Here is a 22,661-nt window from a genome sequence, read left to right on the forward strand (position 1 = left end):
TCTCTGCTCTCGGTCTGCTTCGATCGCTACTAATTAACGAAATCGTCGTAAATAGCTTTTTACAGTAATTGTCTGTATTTTTGAGATGAGGTGTTTTCATTTATTCAGATTGTTGGACTGACTTCCTAATCTTGGTTGTTATAGTCAAAACGTTTCGACCGTTTTGCCCTCCGGCCTTCATTTGGTGTTTTGTATCGAACTGGGGAACCGTTTGTTAGGAGTCTCGAACCCCACCCTTTATTATTATTACGGGGGTACCGTGTTCGGACTTTAGCTAAGCTCTGGGACATAGTTGCTGATTATCTGTTTTTGAACGTTACTTTTCACTGCCTTCGTTCAGGATTGAACTCAGCACTTTTGGGTAACTGTAAACTTTGATGCAATGTCTAGAACCACTCGGCCATATACCCCCGTAATAATAAAGTGTTGGGTTCGAGACTCCTAACAAACGGTTCCCCAGTTCGATACAAATCACCTGATGAAGGCCGGAGGGCAAAACGACCGAAACTTTGTCGGACTGACTTCCTCATCTTGGTTGTTATAGTCACAATCTCAATAAATAGCTTTTCACAGTTTAATCTCGTTTTGTCTTCTCTTTTTACCAACTAGCACCGTGTATATTTGTGTGTGTGTGTGTGTGTGTGTGTGTGTGTGTGTGTGTGTATTGGGGTGGAGAGGGCTCCCGTAAGCTGTGGTGAAAGCAACCTTTCTAGGAGAAGCAGATCTCTGATTTAAAAAACCATAAAGCAGAAGACCATTACCCGAATTAAGCTGGTCTGCAGTTTAATTTGTTGCTGGCTATCTTGCTCTTGCTTGTTGCTGGATCTCAACATTTTGTACCGAGAGAGAGAGAGAGAGACTTAGCTGTCGTACAAAGCTAAGACTCTGTAACATCATATTTGTATAGGTACTCCCTCGGGCATTTGGGCTCATGGATTTTAAATGTCTGAGGGAGTGGCACTCGTCTGACAAGACGTTGCACTCATTATCATATATATATGGTGTTGATATCTGCAAATGGCATTTGAATACATTTATCACGCGAATAAACTTCTCCAAAAAGAAGATGGGTTTTCTGTGATTTGATCAAAGATGACAAACGCTGTTTCAAGCTACAAAGGACATACAATGTGATTGTAGTACATTCCATTAGAGATATCATCACGCTACATTATTACACTCTATATAATTTTGAAAATACATTAGCACTTTATGAGTATGATTCCTTTACCGAAATCTATAATAAGTGACACTGAAGCATGCTATATATGCTCTGTAGTGTTGACATTTGTTCAGATTTCTAATAACAGTCCGCATATAAATAAATATACAAATTACTCATCTCAAAGGAATCTAATGATAAAATAATATGCCATTCAGTACGGGCCCGACAATGGAGGACCAACTAAGAAGGAAAGACTTGAATTTATAAGACCAAAAATGTACACCCTTGATCGCCCGTCGGGACCCGTGTCGCAGTGGATAGAGGCGTTGAATCTCTACGGTTCCAGATGAGCATTGCTTGAAGATAGCGGTTTCAACCCTACCCTAAGCTGCCAGAGGATTAGTTGCCCTAGAACGTGGTGGGATGACAACGACTATGGAAGGCAGTAATAATGGGGGGTACAGTTAAGAGACTCAGGATTCCTATCCCGACAAAGGATTGAGGAATAGTTGGCCGAAACGGCGTGCAATAACAAGTAATAAGATGAGAATAACAGTTCGCCAATAAATAATTGAATAACTCTAACAAAGTTGAGAACAAGTATGCAATAACGTAACGAATATTGATTATTACTAGTATTATTCCGACTTATCGTTTTTTTTTTTTTTTTTTTTTATTATTATTTTTTGCGAAAGTTTCGGCCGATGTCTTCTCTGAGTCATCCGGTGCATATTTTCGAACATACAAATCGTTATGCCGAATGCTTGAATCTTTTTTCTTTACTCGTATTGAATAAAGCATATGTTATAGTTAATTTCACGCAAAGCGCTACTATTTAGAATCATATCTACGGTGGCACTACGTAACAAGTTTAGCAGTGTGATGTCAATTTTTATTTCTGCGTGTTGGTACAGCAATGGAAGTAGGAAAAAAGAAGTGATTTCCAATCAAGCACTTCGAGGTAAACTATTAGAAGAGAATACTTTCAGGCATTTAGAGACCTCTACAGTGAAGGGGTTAGATTTTTGCTGTTAGTCGGGGATATTTAATTCGAGTGCCAGCAATTCGTGAGAGTACATATCATTAAAGTATTTGTAAAATAGCCACAACGATGCTCCATTGCGGCGATGGGACAGGGGTTGAAGCATAGGCGATAATACGGGAAACTACTAGTTTGCAGACTTTTTTTAATCCTACTCATGAGTGAGAGGCTGATGATAGATGCACCAGCCCAGATGTGATAACAATACTCCATACATAGGCGAATAATTGTTCTCTAGATATAAAGGATATATTGTAAGGCGTATGTAATTTACACAAATTGTATACGAAATTATGAATCATTTTTTTTATTATTTATACGACGAACAGGTGGCACTATTGATTAATTATTATATTATTCTTAGTTATTATTGTACCTATTTACAATGCCTCCCCACGGGACAGAGTTAGACACCAGGGTCGTTTTTTAACGTGGAGAAAAGGTACAAAAATAAAAAAATTGTCTCAGTCGTGAAGGACTGGTCCTCCACCAAAAGAGAACAAGAAATGGAAGTGCAGCATCTGAAGAACAGATACTACACTTTGAGGTATTTATTTGCTCCCCCACTGAGCAAATTAGGCACAAGGCCGATTTTTAAAGTGAGGAGTGAAGGGGAAATGGGGACCAACTCCCCGGGGAGTAGGGGAGCTGGATAGTGACAATTGGTATGAAGGGTTGCCCCTATATTGACCAAGGTCAGATATGTGGGGTTTCCCCCACATATGGTCTTTGCTTGCAGTATCTGCTGGAACAGATACTACACTTTGATCTTGCCCAATTATTGTATGTCCTAAAGATTAGATGCCTCCGTTCAGTCTCGAAAGACAAAGGATACCTCCCGTAGGAGCATCTGCGCATGTAATTTTGAGGCAAAGGTTGCGCAGTCGCCAACCACACCGCTTCTGAATCGGCACTACTTGAGTCCCGTGGCATGGAGAAGTCCAGGAGGACTGGAAACAAATGCCGAGATGAGGGAAGAGCACATACAGCACCTGAAAGTCTCAAACGGTCACCCATTTAGTACTGACCAGGTTCAACGTTGTTTAACTTCGGTAATCCAGCGGGACCCGGTGTGTCAACGTGATCAGATTGAACCTTCGGCAACTTTAACCTGGAACAAGTTGTCCTTTTTGCGGCACGTGTTCGATTTGTTTATCTTTGTTTATTCCGAACCGATTGCACTGACAACTGACTCGTTTATTTAAGAGTATTACAAACGCGAACAGTACAATATAAAAAGCGAGATAGTTGATATGTAAACGTATACATAGAATTATTGGCACACTCATCGTAGTAAGAATGAAACGTTGTAAGATGCAACTAACAAAACCGGAACTACTTTGAAATCTCCTTGTCAATACAAAAGCTAGAAAATATTAAGTAGAGGAATTAGCCTCATAAAGCTATTAAGTTAATGCAATTTTAAATTTTTATCATCATACATTTATTTTAATCTTCAATACTTTTTATGACATTTATAGTTTTAATATAAATATTTTCTAATCTAGGTATAATTCATATCTTTTATTAAAATTTTAGCTTTTAAAATTTGAATCTCAGCTTTGTGAAAAATTATTTTCAGCTATTTTTTGTTGTCAGATTGAGTTAGTTTTAATTTGCGGTTGAAGACTTGAATTTTTATTTCTTTTTTTTTTAATGTCCGGTTGATGTATTTTTTTTTTTTAATTTAGTGATTGCCTTAATTTTAAGTCCAGCTTTTGAAATGCGAGATTGTATTTTTTTTTTAATTTGTTGAGTTTTCTTTTCAAATTTTAGTTTTTGAATGTAAGATGGGGCGCTCCCAATTTGTATTTGGGCCTTTGTAGGTTTGAAGTTGAGCTTTTGCATTTAAAGTACATTATTTTAAATATTTTACTGAATATGATTGGTTTAATACAGATTAGTGGTCCCCCGAGGAAGGTGGACTTGTAAATTCATCCTCGTCCGTTCGTTTATTCGTCTGCCCGCATTTTTCTCAATAACTACGTCTTGAAATTTTTTGAGATTTTGCAAAAACATAAAACATAAGATGGGTAAAAAAAAAAAAATGTTATAGATCAGATTTCCGGGAAAGCTCAAGTTGCCTTCTTAGAGGTGGCTTTCAGGTTAAAATGGCTAAAATTGACACTTTTGTGCTTATTAAAAAAAAACAAAAAAAAACTGATGCCTTCGATTTTTATAAAACTTTCTGAAAAGTTGTAACTAACTGATTTCTATAAAATTTTGTTTGTCTATACTTCGCGATAACCTCTGGGTGCGCCCCAGGGGCTCTTTTAGGGTTAATAAAATCACTCCATTTTAGGAACTATTTTACCATATTTGTCCAAAATTTTCTGTGTATGTCTATTTAGCAGTTTTGCAGCATGCTGAACTCAAATTTAAATATGTTAAGGCATGGGGGACTTTTGGAGCTTAATTGGGGGGGGGCAGATGATGGACTTATTCATTTCTTTTCTTTCTTTTTTTGCATGGTGCAGAACTCAAATTTAGATATGGGTAGGCCAAGAACTGCACTGTTTGTTCATTTTCACCAGGATTGTACTTTGAGGACTTTTGGAACTATATGGCGGGGCAAATACTGAACTTAGTCATTTTTTATGCCTCGTTCACTGTGCACTCAGTATGGACCACACATGCTTAACTTGTTGCAACTTCTAAACAGAGATTAAATAACTACATAAGAGTTTATGTTTCCTGTTTACCTAATATTCTACTTCTCTTTTGTTGTTGTTGTTGTTGTTGTTGTTGTTTTTGTTTTTTTAATTAGAATCAACAAAACACCGATCCGGCTTTCAACTCCTATAACGTGAAGATTACACTAAATATAAGAAGTTACATTGGTATAATTTCATTATAGAAGATATATCAGCAGGTTTAATTTAACTAAATTGTTTACAAAAGAGTTATCGTTTATCATGACTCGAGGGTAACTCTTACTACTTAACGAGTGGCAAGTAGTCGGCGATAGCACGATAATGATTTCTATTAATGGAAATTGGGTAAGATATGAGGTTTTAAGCGGATGACCTAACATGTTTACATTAAAGTTGAAAACGAGTATGTTGTAGTCAGCTAGGAACCATCGTACGGTATTGTGTTACACAGTTGGGCAGTTTAAAGAAAAAGGTTTGCCTATGAAAGTTTCGCTTAGTTTTTACACAAAGCGAGTAGAAGTTTTTAACAATGGTTGTAGTTAGACGAGTATTTGTTGTGAACGTTTTACATAAAGGAGTCGATGAAATAATAGCAGGTTGTGCACGTTTATGTCGACGATGACACGATACACAAATGTATTAATTAATACAGAAAACACGATAAGAGGTGGATGTAGTTTGCTTGAAGCATTGTATAGTATGTAGTTAAATGAAATGTGTCGAAGGCGGTACAATGCAGAGGTAACGGAAAGACACAGACTGAAGCAGGTGAGAAAGTTTTATTAATACAACTTACAAATATATAATTCATACATTTCATATACACATTATATTTATATTTGCACTATGATCACCTGGGAAAGCCGCTCTGATGGTATATCCGTGTTGTATAATATTTAGAGAAAGATCTCTTCGACAGATATTTATTTGACTTTGGTTCAACACGTTTGAACCAAAGTTTGAACCAAAGTCAAATAAATATATATACACATATATTTGTAAGTTGTATTAATAAAACTTTCTTACCTGCTTTTTACAACTTTTTTTTTTTTATCCGGGTTGCACTTATATCCGGGTTTCTTATATCCGGATTACTCTGTACATTAACAGAGGCTTTAATTTGGAACCAGAAAAAATTATAAGCTGGCCGCCCAGCATTGCCCGGTCGGACAATACGCTTAAAGATGATATTTTAATTTATGCAGTTTTTGTATGTATTATTATAGAATCAATCCTCTATTAATTATTATATATTACGAGGAATAATTTACCCGGTGGACTAATTCTAAAAAAAAAAAAAATGACAAAAAAAATAAAATGAATGATAATGATAATATAGTTCATCTAATTCCGCCTGTGTTTGTGTTTGTGTGTGTTTGTTTATGACGTAAGCTGATATTTGGGCTTGACGATGAAAGCCCTGAAAAATTAAATTCTGATTAATGATTAGTTTTATAATATGCAAATGAACAAATGATTTGCGGCGATTGTAAATAGTGCCTCTTCTTTTATCGTAAGTTAAACTCATAAATAAGAAAAAATTAAAATAAAATTGTCAGGTACATCCGGGCATGAAGAGTGGACCATTTGAGCTGTAGTCTATCGCTCTACCACTAAGCTATATCTCCAGATGGCAAGCAATTTGTTTTTTTAAAGAAGACATGATTTGCTGAGATTTTGTTATTCCCATGACCGGTGTAACGTAAAATATTCCCCTGTAAAAAGTATCTATTTTATTTGTAAGACAGAAAGACTAGTTTTAAGATCGGATTTAAACAACATGACCTTTCAAAAATAACCATAATTTTTGATTGACTGAAAACCACCGGCACATAATACCTTATTCAGAAAAACGAAATCAGATTTAATAGTGGATATGTGGGTTTTCCATATCGTTATATAAACTAACCCCAATTGAGTTCAACCGAGTTGACTTATGTTCCAGTTAAGTAAATTATTTCTTTCACTCAACTCACTCGTCCTTCGTCACCGACAATAAATATATGTTTTATTATTATATAGCATGCATAGGTATAGTCATTATTCGTTTTAAACAAACCAGAATACCATTTCGATTATCTGCCAATCAACAAATCGTTTCGCATTTCTCACATTTATCTGCGATAGTCAATGAAAGAACCTCGTTAAGCCAAAATGAGACTCGCTTTGGAAAGGTGGTAGTTTTCATTTTCACAGGTGGCTTGATTATCAGTTAACGCGTTCCATTGTAAGCACGCATGCGTCCACTTGCCATTGTCGGCAAATGATTGTTTTCACCCAACTTGAAGAACTCAAATGCGTCCTAACATGGGGAACTGTTGCTACGGTGAGGAGATGTCTTGTCAGTATTCAAAACCGTTTGGAAATCTAATAAGAAATGTCTTTTTTCTCCAACCTGTAACTTGTATCTCGCAGAAGACATCTTGCGAGTCTATCTCTGCTTTTTCGTTATTTTCATGGCCAATGCTCAGCTAAGTTTCAATATATGCCCTCCTCCTGCAAAACATTCGCGAAAACATTTGTCTAGCTACAACCACTGTCACAAATCCCCATCCCTTCCTATCTGTATTACTCAAATTCCATGAACAAAGTTTATTTCCTTGAACTGCATGCCTGTGGAATTCTATACCGCCGACCTGCTTTCCACCTCACTACAACATGGTCGGCTAATGTAAACAAGTTCTTGCTAAGCCGTTGCCTTAAATCACCAAATTCTATCTAATTTCCACCACAACCGATCATTACGTTGTTGGTTTTCTGACCACGTTATATTCATTAACTCTTGTCATCGAGTGTCCTGTGGACATCAATAAATGGCGAATCCCTTGTAAAATAAAACTTGAAGTTTTATGAGATACTTTTATAGAATCACTCCAGTTTTTCCGGATCGGAGACGGAAATGGTTCTCTAAAAATATCTCTGGTCTTAGATCTTTAAATTTCGCAGTTACGCTTCTTTGCTGCAAACCTATTTTTTTTTCATACTTGAGAATTTCTTCAAAACAAAGACGTTTTTTTTTTCTAACATAGTTATATTGGAATTTCTGTTCAAACTCGGATTTTATTGGTTGTAACCCCAATTTTACGCCCAGGTAACATTACGTTTTTACTCATGCATGCCATCTCAAGTAAATGTGATTTCATACGACATGATTTTACTCTTTTTGGCGTTTATCTCCCTAGATTCCCTTCCAAAATTCTTGGCATGGTGACAAACCAATTCTTCGGTTGAATGATATGACCTTTGCGGTCAATCAGAGTCCACGATATTTTTGACATCCAAATAATTTTCCTTCACACCTAAAGATTCCTTATTATTTCGATAGTCCAACTACCGTTCCAACATACACGTCTAATTTAAACTATAATGGTTTTCTGGGTCGTCGAATTTGGCTATTGCGCATCTCAGTCAAATAGTATGTCTCATAATCTTATCCATAAACTATAACACTTCAATTATATATACAGCTTCTTTTCCTTTTTTCTCTCCCTCTCACTCTCTGCTCCCCTCTCTCTCCTCCTGTCTCTTTCTTTCTATCTGCATATGTGTGTCTACAACGAAGCAGTACTGTATGTGGATGTCTATATATATATATATATATATATATATATATATATAAATATATATATATGTGTGTGTGTGTGTGTGTAGATACAGATTATTTATATAAAACATATAAATGAAATATTTCACAGATGTACATGGTTTCAATCACGTCAGTTGATTTTCTGCCATTTTAAATGGGTTAAAATTCATTCAAATCATAACGAAATGATATAAAATCAACAAATAGAGTACAACATTCATATATTAGGTCTCAAATCCACGGCCAAACTCTTAATTGATTTCTCAAGATATCTCGATGCGCTATATATATATATATATATATATATATATATATATATATATATATATATATATATATATATATGCAAAATAAATTGTTAAACGGTATCATTATTAACTTGGAGATTATTTTATTAAGTAAAATGCGATATTTTTTATTTTTCAAATTTTACTATTTATTTCTATACTAATATATATATTAGTGATGGGATGGTTTCAATATTTTTCCCGATTCCGACACAATTACCGATTCCGCACTTAATTCCAGATTCCGATACAATTACCGATTCCGATTCCGATTATTTAATAATTTCTAAATATGTAAGCACAAGATTGTTATTTTCCCGGATTACCGTAAAAGCACACGTTAAATGTGCATATATTTTCTAAAACGTAAAAACAGACTTATGGGGGATTGATCTAGAGATGTTCGTTTTAATTCAAAAAATGTAATTCAAAATTAATAAATATTTATTATTTTATTATTCCTACGAGCGGTGAAAATTTTGTTTTTAACAAAATCAATTTTTAAAAAACAATAAATAAAGTAATCGTTTTAGGCATCGGAAAATAAGCACAAATTTTCCTGAATCCGATAACGATTCCGATACTCGAAAAAGTTCCGATTTTTCTCGATTCCCGATTCCGATTAATCGTCCAAACACTTATATATATATATATATATATATATATATATATATATATATATATATATATATATATATGCAAAGGATACGAGTTTTTCGCCTACACCCAATGCGGCTTTAGATTTTGATTAATAATAGGCAGGTTAGCATCCTAATCAAAAGTAAAATCCAAACTTTCTTTTAAATTCACTTCTAATTGTTGTCTTAATTTAACCAGGATCATTCCAACAAATGATTACCGTTTCTACAACCTGCACTATACGGGCCGGAACGTGGTAATTAGTTATACATTAAATTTATAACAGAAAGGCTTTTCATTGTAAATAATTTATTTTATTGAATTACTTAAAATTTATCATTTGCATGTAATAGGCATAAAATGGACTCTAACATTTTATGTTTAGTGAAACTATTTTCTTGGAAAATATTTTATATGCAAAATCAAACTGACACTTACGTCCGCAACAGGTTCCAATATTTGTTATGTAAAGTTTGCTTAATTCAATCAAAAATTCGCCGATTGAATTATTTAAACTTGAACGAGCATCCAGTCAGTGGTCAGAAAATGAACTAACCTATATAAGTATAATAGAAAAAGTTCAGCATTCTAATTAACAAAGTTTCTATCGTTTTTTTTTTTGTTTGTTTTTCTGTTGTTTTTAGTTTGTTTGCTTTTAGCTCAACTGGTCACACATTTGATTAGATGCTACTAAACTCATTACATTTAATCGCAGGTTGTTTATTAATTGTGTTAATATGCATAATAGTATTAATTTCTTTAAATAAATGTGTATCCTTTATATATTAACTAGCGAGGGTGTTTGGAGGTGTGGGGGGGGGGTTAAAAAAAGTAAGTATGAGGATCGAACCTGAACCGTTGAGGCAAAGTTGTAAATTAAAGTGTGAAAAAAAAGAAAAAAAACGTGCGAAGTTAGCCATTGCCCGATCGCGAAATGCTAACGGAAACACGTTTGAATTTATTTAATTAGTTGGGTTTAGCAGGTGCCCGTTTTAATGAGTTAATGAGGTCAACTGCGGGAGAGTATTCATTTACTGCTGAACGCTTATGGATGTTATAGGAAATAGACTAACCCACATGCGGCGAGCGACAAATATTGAATATTTATCTTCCCGAAATTGAGCAAATTAAATAGATAGGAGAGCTTCGTTGTTAACTGTGAGATATTACGATTTCTATGTGATATAAAAAGTTTTAAAAAGTTGTGAACCGACCGACCGCTTCTCTGAAAAAAGCCTTTTGTAGACACACAGAAAAAGCGAACATACATACCTACATACATTTTCGCTTTTATATTTATAGATTAGCAGAATATGCATCATTAGTTACGGATTAGTATAGGGGAAAGCTCAATGTCACCGTGCACCGTTGAGTAGATATTTGCAAATAAACACTTCCATCTCTCGCTATCTTATATATATATATATATATATATATATATATATATATATATATATATATATATATAGTTGAAATGGTAATTAATAAAAACTGAAGAAAGTGCTCAATACTGTCGTAGAGCAAATATGCGTTTTATTTTTTTATTACCGTATCTTTCTTTTAAGTTCCATTATTGTTTCAGCTACTCGGAAGTTTTTTTTTGCCGTCTGTAGCTTCCTCAGACTTTTGCAGAAATGTTCGCTATTTTGGGATGAAAGAGTGAAAGAGTGAAGTAGGTCAGGGGGTGCTAGGAGGGCGGAAGAAAGAGAGGAAGGAAAAAGGGGGAAGGTGGAGGGGGCGCTTGGTATGTCGGTAATGTTTTAGTTTTGGGGTTTAAGGAACTTGTGGGGGAGGGTCTGGGAAGTTCATTTCTGGTGTGGCTGAGGGCATAGGGATACATGGAGGGGAAGGGTAATATGTGGGGTGGGAGGAGGGGGTTACTTTAAAATTCGAGTCTTAATGTTAAAGTTTTTATGCGTCTCGTTGGTGAGATGATTTCTTGGTACGTCTTGACCTATATATATATATATATATATATATATATATATATATATATAATGAAATAAGAATTACAGTTAAGTTTAATAATATTATTTTAACTCATTCCCTTTTCCTTGTACCCATTTGTGAATTATTCCGCGGATTTCTGCCTTTTAGATTACTTTGGACCATCTTCCAATTACGTGATTCCCTTGGATTTTACTCGTGGAAATGGAAATTTAACCAACTTTTTGGGGTTCTGTACTTTTTGGATTTTACCGTTATTGTATATTTTAACCTTCACCAGACTATCTAGTCACGTGAAATTACCTTTTTCTTCATCCTATTTCCTCTGCTTCACTATTTTTACCAATTAAGATCTATGACTTATTGTAGTTTCATTAAATACTTTTTCAAGCAAAATCCAACCCCGCATTTTGCTTAATCCTACCCTCTGGTTAGAAGGAAAGTATTTCTTCGAAACTCTGCGGATTAAGGACTGTCCACTTATTTTGTGCTTCCTTTTTAAAATTAAATGTGTTTTTAACTCTTTATCAAAGTGTTTTTTACCAAGTTTTATTTACTGCTTATTCTTATATATATATATATATATATATATATATATATATATATATATATATATATATAGTCATCCACATACAGTACTGTTTCGCTGTTTCACAGCGCATCGGTGCGGCTAGACAGGCAACTGCCTCAAGCCAGGATCAAAACCCGACCGCCCAAAGGACAGTTAAGGCTTCTCACCATTGCGCTATACGGCTGCTGCTATGTAGGTAATTAATTAATGATGTTTTTACATATATATATATATATATATATATATATATATATATATATATAAAACTGAGAATGAGAGGACAGTTTTCAGCATATATATTCAACAACCTTTTGATCTACAGACTTGTAATTTGGTATATGGAATATTCAGACATGTGGAAAACTTTTTAACTAGTTTTCATCCGAAGAAAAATGCTGCTAAAAGGTCAACATAGAAGAATTGGTACTAAGGAGGGCTCCAATTTTTATCTTTTTGCTAACTGTTTCACGAATGCGCATGCGTGAATAGTTCACATTACAGATTACGTATGTTAAGAATAGGTAGTTTGAAACTCCCTATAAAGATCCTGTCACGCTGGCCTAAAAGTTATCGCACTTGACTCTTCATGTTTTGGTTTCAAATCTCAGCTTGAGTATTTTTTTATTTATTCATTTACTTACAAGCAATAGAACGGCTTCGAAAAAAGCAAAACATAATACTCGCATGCATATGTCTCAGTTTCTGTATTAATTCAAATATGTTATTTATGCGTGTTTTACTACCGGGCAACGCCGGGTATCCTGCTAGTATATAAGAAAATTAACCTGCTTCTTACTGTTTACATACTTCATTACACCTGCATTATTCTTTTCTTTCCTTTCTTTCTTTCTGGTTTTCCTACCGTCTTCCCCATTTCTTTTCTATAACACAATCTGCCTTTATTTTCGTTCTAGCGTGGATTTAATTTGATTTGCCCTCCAGTCAAATTTGTTAATTATCCGTCTTCCTGTATAGAGTTTTCATTGTAAACATCTCAACATTACTTGTATGAGACCATGTTCAATTATATCAAGTGAAACGATTAATTGTAAACACACTGTACGCATGTATGGAATTTTGAAAACCTACTAAGTAAATATGTTTGTAAATAAGTCCCATGTAGAATCATGTTATATGTAAAACGGTGTATTTAACGCTATGTTTGTAAAAGGTGTAAGTTTGTAATTTGGGGTAAGAATTGTATATGTAAATAGGCGTTAAGTGTTATTACATGAGAATAAAGTCTACACTATTAAAATAAGTTTATAAGTTGTATGATTGTAATTCTTTCGAACTATTATACCTATAATATACATAATTTTCACATGAGTTCAAGCAATATAAATTATACAAATATCCAATCTAAAAATTTCTGAAACATTATAGTCTAAATTTTGGTCGAAATGAATTTAATTAATAAATTTGTGCATAGAAATCGGTGAACAGTAAACCTCCGGAAAAGTGTCTCTTAAAATAAATGTTGCCTTGAACATTATCCGCCACGCCACTCTATCCTTAGTGCGAACAATACTAATAATGCAATAAGAACTTACATAAGATTTTTAACCGATCCTGTCTTTAAAAAACTGGAAAATATTACCGCAGTGGATGAAATAAACGGTTCAGTTCGAACCCCTTTTAAATATCCCGAGTTCGAGAGAAAGATTTCCGAGTTTGACAAGATACACTTGAAGGATACATCGGCCGAAATGTGAGTATAATAACACTCAATGCATGTACATCAGTGGTGCCCAACCTTTTTCATGTGCAAGTACATTATTGGCCCTTTTAAATGTTCGCCTCAAAGTATTAACGTCTTATTTTTATTGAACTGCTATTATTTAAATCAACTACACAATTAGGTAAACTATTATTGTCACCTTTCGGCATATTGTGTAGTTTCTTCAAATATAATACTCCCTATCCTAGGTTGAGCATTTGGGAAGTGATATACAAATTCCCATTAGCGTATGAAGCGATGCTATTTGGTTAAACAAATTGAGCTTAGGTATTTGGACAATGTCGAAATATTGTTAATTCATTGCCCGCATAGATGTAGCCGTATAGCGCAACGTTAAGAAGCATGACTGTTATTCAGGCGATCGGGTTTCGATCCTGGTTTGAGGCAGTTGCTTGTATAGCCGCACTGATGAGCTGTGAAACAGCGAAACAGTACTGTATGTAGATGACTATATATATATATATATATATATATATATATATATATATATATATATGTGGGGTATATATATATATATATATATATATATATATATATATATACTTATATGTAATATGCTGAGTTCGTGTAATTCAGTAAATTTTCATATACCAATAGGTTTTAAGCCAAAAATAGTTAACTTAAGGATTAAGCTACAAAATTATCACATTTTATATATGAGCATTAATATACTGTGTGTGCAAAATCTTCCTACCGGAGTAAAACACACTTGGAGCTATGGGTGGTTTTGCTGCCAGAATAATAAATAGAGAACATATAATAATTTATTCAAGAACACAACGCATGAATTATATGACAGGAGCAGCATAAGTGATTAATAGCAGATGCGGGTTAAACACAACTCATTCCTTTAGATCAAAAACTTAATTTATATACTTGATTTGTTAAATAAGCCATTGTAGCATGTTCTGGACCTATCTGATTAAATTAATTATTAAATAATAGTCACCTTCACATAATCAATGAACCGAAAACACGAACGGCTTGAATTACCTCCCTTTAACCATTTAAGAAACAAAATCGACCCAGTCTCAAACAGAATTAACTAGCAGTACTTAACAACTTAATTGGATTATCCCCCTTCAAATCTTCTTAAGCAACGGCATAAAAACATTTCTCAAGTAAAATAACTATGAATCTCCAGACAGTAAATAGTTTAGAACACTTCACTTGAAATGTCCTACAAGGTTTATATATATTTAATACACCCATTTTACTTTATTCTCATAGTCAATCAAATTCTAAACCGGAAATGGTCTTAGATCCATGTACTAATAGAACGATAACACTGGCCAACAGCAAATTTGGTGTTTCAGTTTTGTAAGCTGATTTTGGACAATTTTGATGTGCTGAATCCAAAAATAACACTCTATTTGCTGGGTCAGGTCGACATTTTAAGCTATCGTTAATTTTCTATTTTATAACTTTTAAATACCCGAGAAAGGTACAACAGAAGTATTAACCATTTACCGTTTAAAGTTCTATTACCTGAACAAATTTAAATTTTTTAGCACTAGCAATACAAAGAAGAAAGCATTGTAATAAAGAATTTTTGATAAAATTTTAATTAGGGAGTCTAAGTTTTGCGATTATTATGCGATATTTAAAGATAAGATAAGACTTCATTTGGCCCATACGGGAATTCAATGGTAAAACTTGTTATTAAAGCACACCAACATATGAAAGCAGACGAGGAGGTAAGTCTTACGCATTGGTTCTGTGTGTTTCAGAGTCAAATTATTTCATTACTGTGCGATTAAAACTGTTCGCAGGACATAGATATAATTGTTCCGAATTGTTTTGATACAGACTTTAAATTTCATGGCGACAACGTACACAAATTTAATTTTTAATTTTTTTCAGGTATACAGTGGCGACTCGAAGAATGTGTGTAAATAAGCCAGATGTTTTTTTTACTATATTTGTGGTGAATACACACTTGCACCAAATCGGAATACTGTCACCACCTATATCAAGCGCGTTTACTATGCATATTTTGGCATGAAGCTCGGCGATCAAGACAAAAGTTGGGCACCTCACATGGGATGCAAAAGATGCACAGAGAATCTCCGTCAATGGAGCAAAGGCACGCGAAAGTCCATGAACTTTGGCATCCCCATGATTTAGAGAGAGCCTTCAAATCATGCAACCGATTGCTACTTTTGTGCTGTCAATGTCATGGGGATTAACAGAAAAAATCGCACAACACTGGAGTATCCGAACCTGCCGTCAGTTATGCGCCCTACTCCTCATAGTGAAGAAATTCCCGTACCTGTATTTGAAGATACAAGTATTGAAGAAAACAGCAGTAGCCAGGATGAAACTCAAAGCATTACCACTACCGATGATCATCATGATGCATCCTTTCCCGATGACAATGATGAGCAGCCAAAATTGTTTTCCCAAAACGAACTAAACGATCTTGTTCGCGATTTAAATTTGCCGAAAGACTCTGCCGAACTTCTTGCATCTCGTTTAAAGGACAAGAATATGCTAAATGGTAAAGATAAGGTAAGTTTCTTCCGTACCAGGCACCAGGAATTTTTAAGATATTTTGCTCAATAAAAAGAATTAGTCTATTGCAATGACATAGTAGAGCTACTGAAACATTTCGGCGTACCTGGACACAAATCAGAGGACTGGCGACTTTTTATCGACAGAAGCAAAAGGTCTTTAAAATGCGTGTTGTTACACAATGGAAATCAATTTGCAGCAGTGCCATTGGCACATTCGACAACATTAAAAGAACAGCATGAAGCAATTAAGTACGTCCTAGAAAATATTTCTTATGGCCAACATAAATGGCTGATTTGCGTTGACTTAAAAATTGTCAACTTTTTGCTTGGTCAACAGCCTGGATTTACCAAATACCCATGCGTTTTATGCCTCTGGGATAGTAGGGATCGTACTCAACATTACGTGAAAAAAGAATGGCCAGTACGTGAAGAGCTTGCAATTTGTAGAGCAACAAATCTGATAAACAACCCTCTAGTTGACAGGGGACGTATTTTATTTCCTCCACTGCACATAAAGCTCGGTTTGATGAAGCAATTCACAAAAGCCCTGGATAAAGATGGACGGTTTTTTTAGTTTCTGTGTAAAACCTTCCCCAATTTGTCAACTGAAAAATTAAAAGCTGGTATTTTTGATGGTCCTCAAATTAGGCAGCTGATCAAAAACTCTCCCGCGTTTGAGGAGACCATGAATCCTGTTAAGCAACAAGCGTGGAATTGCTTTGTTCAGGTCGTGATGAATTTCCTAGGCAACACAAAAGCAGAGAACTATAAAGATCTAGTAGCAAACATGTTAGTGGCCTTTAGGAACCTTGGCTGCAATATGAGCATAAAAATGAACTACCTGTACTCGCACATGGACCGCTTTCCCGAAAATCTTGGCTCTTTAAGCGATGAGCATGGAGAGCGCTTTCACCAGGACTTGAGATAAATGGAATCACGCTACCAGGGAAGGTGGGACATGGTGATGATGGCGGACTACTGTTGGAATTTAAAAAGAGATGTGCAAGCACCAAAACATTCGCGACAATCAAAAAAACGAAAATTTAGACCATAATAATGCAAACATTAAGTTTTCATTTTTAGTTACATGTACTGCACATAAAGTGTACATGATTCTGTGTTAGAATACAGCAAGTTTATCATAAAAACTGACATTTTGCCATTTAAACATCATTTTAAAAAATATAAGTCGCATAATTTTAAATTCAAATTTACAAAAAAATTTGACCTCCGAGAGCAAAATGGATGTTATTTCTAGATTTAGCATGGCAAAAATATAGTAAATCAGTTAAAAAATATCAGACACCTTTTACAAAGTTTCTTTTTGTTGACCAGTGTAATATATAAACATTACTTGCCACTAATACGAAACTAAAACTAAATGTAACATATTTACAAGGTTGTTACGGCCATAATATAAATACAGATACCAAACTTTGTAAAATTCTTTTTACAAAAAATCAATCATTGGGAAATAAAGGAATTTAGGAACCCAACAAATAGGATATATATTTTTTTTTTAATTATTTTTTTAAATTGCTTAGGGCTACCCGTAAAAACTTCAAATAACTCTGTTCTTAAATAAGGATACGAAAATTAGGCGATACATTAATATTTAAATGAGCTTTTCCGTAACCACAACCAAGGTAAATGTTTCTTGCATGCTTTTGCCGTTAGGGATTAACCCCCGCCTTTTTTCTTTCAATTCAAAAAATGCTACATTGCCTAAAGTGTGTTTATTCAAAAAGTCTGATAAAATTCTGGTTTTTGAAAATTTTCAAACAATATAATGATTGTAATTGTTGAACTGGACATTGAAACAATTGTAACGTACAATGAACTACACCTTTTGTTGCCATCAACACCTTGTCTTGAAGTATATATATATATATATATATATATATATATATATATATATATACATACATACATAATGTGTGTGCACGCGCGTGCTCATACCCACCTACATTAAAAAGTGTTATTAAATAATAGAGAAATGTTGTTAGTTGTGCATTTTATTTAATTTAGTATTGCGGTTAATTTAGTGCATAAAATTGCGTTGATTTCTTGTTCCATTATTCCTTGAAAAGCTATAAAACCCACAGAACTACTTTGACCAAAATATTAAATGGACTATACACAAATATTAAGAATAATATCATTAAAATCCATAGATAAAATAGTAAAAAAAAAAATTTGGCCACACGAAAATATGATGCATAAGTACATATCCACTACACAGGCACACACAAACGCGCAGACAGACACACGTGCATGTTTTCCCCTAATATTGATGTGAAATGGACCTTTAGTATTTGTCGCGTAATAAATATTATGTAGAAATAAACTTGGCGTAAACGGCTTACCGGTTTCTGCTTACCGTAGTAAGTCCAAAGAGGTAGTCTGAGAGGATAACAGTCAAAACTACTCTTATTATAACTAATTAAATCGTAAATAAATAGAGAAATCGAATTAGCATGCTCATTCACCCATATATATATATATATATATATATATGTATATATATATATATATATATATATATATACTAGCAAAAGTACCCGTCGTTGACTGGATTCAAAAAACAGCCTACAGAAAATGGACTCTGATTTATGAAAGTATGATAGGTTATGAAAAGGAAGGGTTGTAAAGAGATAGCTTCGAATTTGTGGTATCAAAACCAAAGCAAAATATGATGAAAGTAAAAATAACATAGAGAAACCCCATAATTTATTATACCATACCTGTTCACACTGAAACACTTATAACAATATTCTGTGGATCTATATAAAGAAACCTTGTTAAACTTTGTGAGATATTTCCATTCTATGGAGGTCAGGTTCGAACGAACACCCAGGAATTTTATTATACTATATTTTTTCAAACTGAAACATAATTATCAAAGTATACTTACGCAGATAGATATGAAAAGTCTTTATTAAAGTGTGTGCCTATTTCAATTCTATGGAGGCCAGGCGCGAACACAGACTCCACAATTTTATTATACCATCCCTATTTAAGTTAAACATACTTATCAAAGTATTATTATGTACATCTATATCAAAAACGTTTGTAAACGTTTTTTTTTTAATTTTTAATTTTTTTATTTCCATACTTTGTGGACCAGGCGCTTACGTAGACCCCAGAATTTTCATGAATCATCATTTTGCCAGATAAAACATACCCATTTCTGTGTCTCGATACACCTTCTTTCATTATATGTAATCAGTTTTCTATAATAGTCAACCATATAGGAGCTGATTCGTGACCAGACACACACACAGACGTGCAGCTTTATATTATAGATATATATATATTAGACATTAAGAGGAGATTATAGATAGACATATATATAAATACCTGTTCACATATACTTTTTTCATGATAAAGTTAGAACCCAAAATTTGGGTCTGGCGTTGTCCGTTGTCGATGCAATTGTTCGATTCCATCTAATTTTGGGTTATGGCTTTATCAGGAAAAAAGTGTATGTAAACAGCTATTTATATCTATCTCTCTATAATCTCCTTTTAATGTCTAATATATGAAGAAAAGGCGGTTCATCCTTCGGAGAGACGTGATGTCCTTCAAAAAGTAGGTTGTTCCGAAATCGTGTCTGGGGAGTCGGCTAATTTCGGTTAATGTTTGTAGATGTGATATCTACCGCCTGCATACCAGCAGTAACTATCTTAGTTGTATAGGACCGCGTGACTTGTCACATGGTAGAATGTAGAACTAGATAAGTAAATATAAAAAATAAAACCGTGGCATAGCAAATAGATTGCGCCGTGGCCCGTACGGTTAGGTCGTCAGTATTGAACACTTCATGCGTGCGACGACCTGGGTTCGCGTCTATGTCGTCACTGAAAGTAAATCAGAACCCACTTTTGGACTGGCGTTGTCCGTTGTCGATGCTATTGCTCGATTTCATCTTATCATGGATTCTAACTTTATCATGAAAAAAGTATGTGCGAACAGGTAAAATAATTTCTGACGAGGACGCATCAGACCGTCTGAAACGTACATAAACGATTTCAATGACTTAAAAACATTATTACAATGATCCAAACATAATTCTCAATGAAAAACCAAGACATGGAATAATAAAATAATGCATCAGTCATAGATATGCGAGCGACTACATGAAAGGTAAATTAATTGCTTTGAATAACGAACTTTAATTAATTAATTATGTTTATGTTTCTTATTTAATTAATAGTTGCATACTATGTACTATTACGCTAATTTCTATTCGTGTGTAGATTTTACATTCAGCGTAACTGTGTAGAAGTTAAAATAAAAGCGTTCTAGCGCATGTATGTATATGTATATATATATATATATATATATATATATATATATATATATATATATATATATATATATACAGTGATGATCATATTTATTGGCACGGTAAAGGCCAGTTAAAAATACATAATATACTTTGTTATTTTCTTTAATTTAATCCTTTTTTTAGAATTTATTAGACAAAATTTAACTTTTATTTTACCGTGCCAATAAATATGGTCATCACTGTATATATAATGTTCTAGCACATGGATATATATATATATGTATATATATATGGAAAATATGTACATTTTATATATATATATATATATATATATATATATATATATATATATATATATATATATATATATATGGAAATGCAAACTCCTCTCTGAATATTTGGACGATGGGCTTGAAATTTGTACACATATTTTGTAGACCTGCCTCACACTTTGGACCTGCATCACACATTCGATATGATTTTAAATTAGCAAAAATTGCTGCTAAGAAGTCAAGATTGAAAACAAAACTCTTGACCTTGGTAGAAGTAGTTGATTAGACCTTTCTGCATGCACATATATATTAAACAATTTTATTATTGAACTATTTTAGACGTGTGGGCGTGGCTTGGGAGCTAAGAAATAAGACCGGAGACTTCATGCAATATGATTGTATTGCTTCATTATCAGATAATTGACGACCGGTGTGCCTTTTTTGTGTAGGAGCATGATATCAAATGACGCAATGAAGCCAGGAACACGTTTCAAAAATACATCCCGACAAAAGTACATGTGATTTACCAAAATTACAGAGGACGAAGAGGGTATTTTGGAAACGACCTGCCTCTAAAATGTTTAAGAAACCCAAGTCAGAGCCTGGCAAATGTTTAATTGCTCCATACAGGATATCAAAATAATAGCAATTTGTGGAAAACTGCACACAATTGGATATGAATTAATGATGCATTCAGTTCCTGTAATTCTACAAACAGTTCTTAATATAACTCGTTGATCTCAGTAACAACACTATATAGTCAAAGACTGAATTCAGCGTACAACTGGATGAATCAACTGTACGTGGGATCGAGGTATTATTGGTGATTTATTCTCCTTTAAATAAAACTGGGCAATTCTTTTGAATAAATGCCATTCTGCAAAACTCAGAAGACAGATTCGAAAGTAGAGACAGTGTCTGAAGTATAAAAGATTTATTTTTAAATAAAACAACATGCCACTTTATAATATGACATGTTGCGCAACTGATAGTGCACCATCGATGACAGGTTGTCATATAGGTTTGGTGTCACTTATTAAAAAAGGAAATACCTGATTTATTCCCAATTCACTGTGTAATTCAACTGCCAAATCTTATATTCTTAGTGAACATTTATTTTCCAGCCTTGCTATTATTATTTTTTTTTACACAGTGATCATCACTTATCAAGGCCCGGAAGCCACTCAGGGATAAGGGTTATTGCAAGTACATTACGTTAGTGTGGTGATTCGATGAAGTGTTTACTTAAGGGGGCGGTTGATTAGGAATTTGTTAACATTGGACTTGAAGACATCCAAGTTGTAGTCCGGTGGGAAGCAGGAAGACGGAACAGAGTTCCACAGGCGTGCAGTTCTAAGAAAGAAGCTTTGTTCATGGAATCGGCGTTTTGATTTAGGCACAGATATAGAGTGGGGGAAATTTTTACAGTGGATTCAGCTAGACGGGTATTTCTACAGTCAACAAAATTAGAGCTCATGTTTTAAATTAAAAACTCTTCCGCCAATTATGTGGAGAGAATGTTTAACACTTTGATAAACTTCTTCTTCATACCGAAGCTGTCTAAATGGTCTCGCCTGAAACACGTCTTTCAGAATTATTTAGATATTATATTTTTTTATAGTAGGGATTCATTACAGACGATACACATTAAAGATGGAGTAAAACAAGGCCTTGAAATTAATACTAATTAATAATTAATAATTAATTAGGATCCGTAATGAATATTTATAAATCACTGAAATAATTTTTAACATGGAAAAGGGATAAACACTACGTATGGGGCAAAGTTTAAAAGTATAAAAATACGAAGAAATATGTAAAGTTACTGATTCTAAAAAAAACTAAGAAACTGTTGTTATGTGTTGATTTCGATATGTCGTTATTTTAACGGAACTTTGACAAGAAATGTTTATTTTTATGCCACAGACTCATTAGATGTACGTAAAGTCA

Source organism: Euprymna scolopes, chromosome 22 (assembly GCF_053919585.1).
Source record: "Euprymna scolopes isolate OS-2025 chromosome 22, ASM5391958v1, whole genome shotgun sequence".
Lineage (NCBI taxonomy): Eukaryota > Metazoa > Mollusca > Cephalopoda > Sepiida > Sepiolidae > Euprymna > Euprymna scolopes.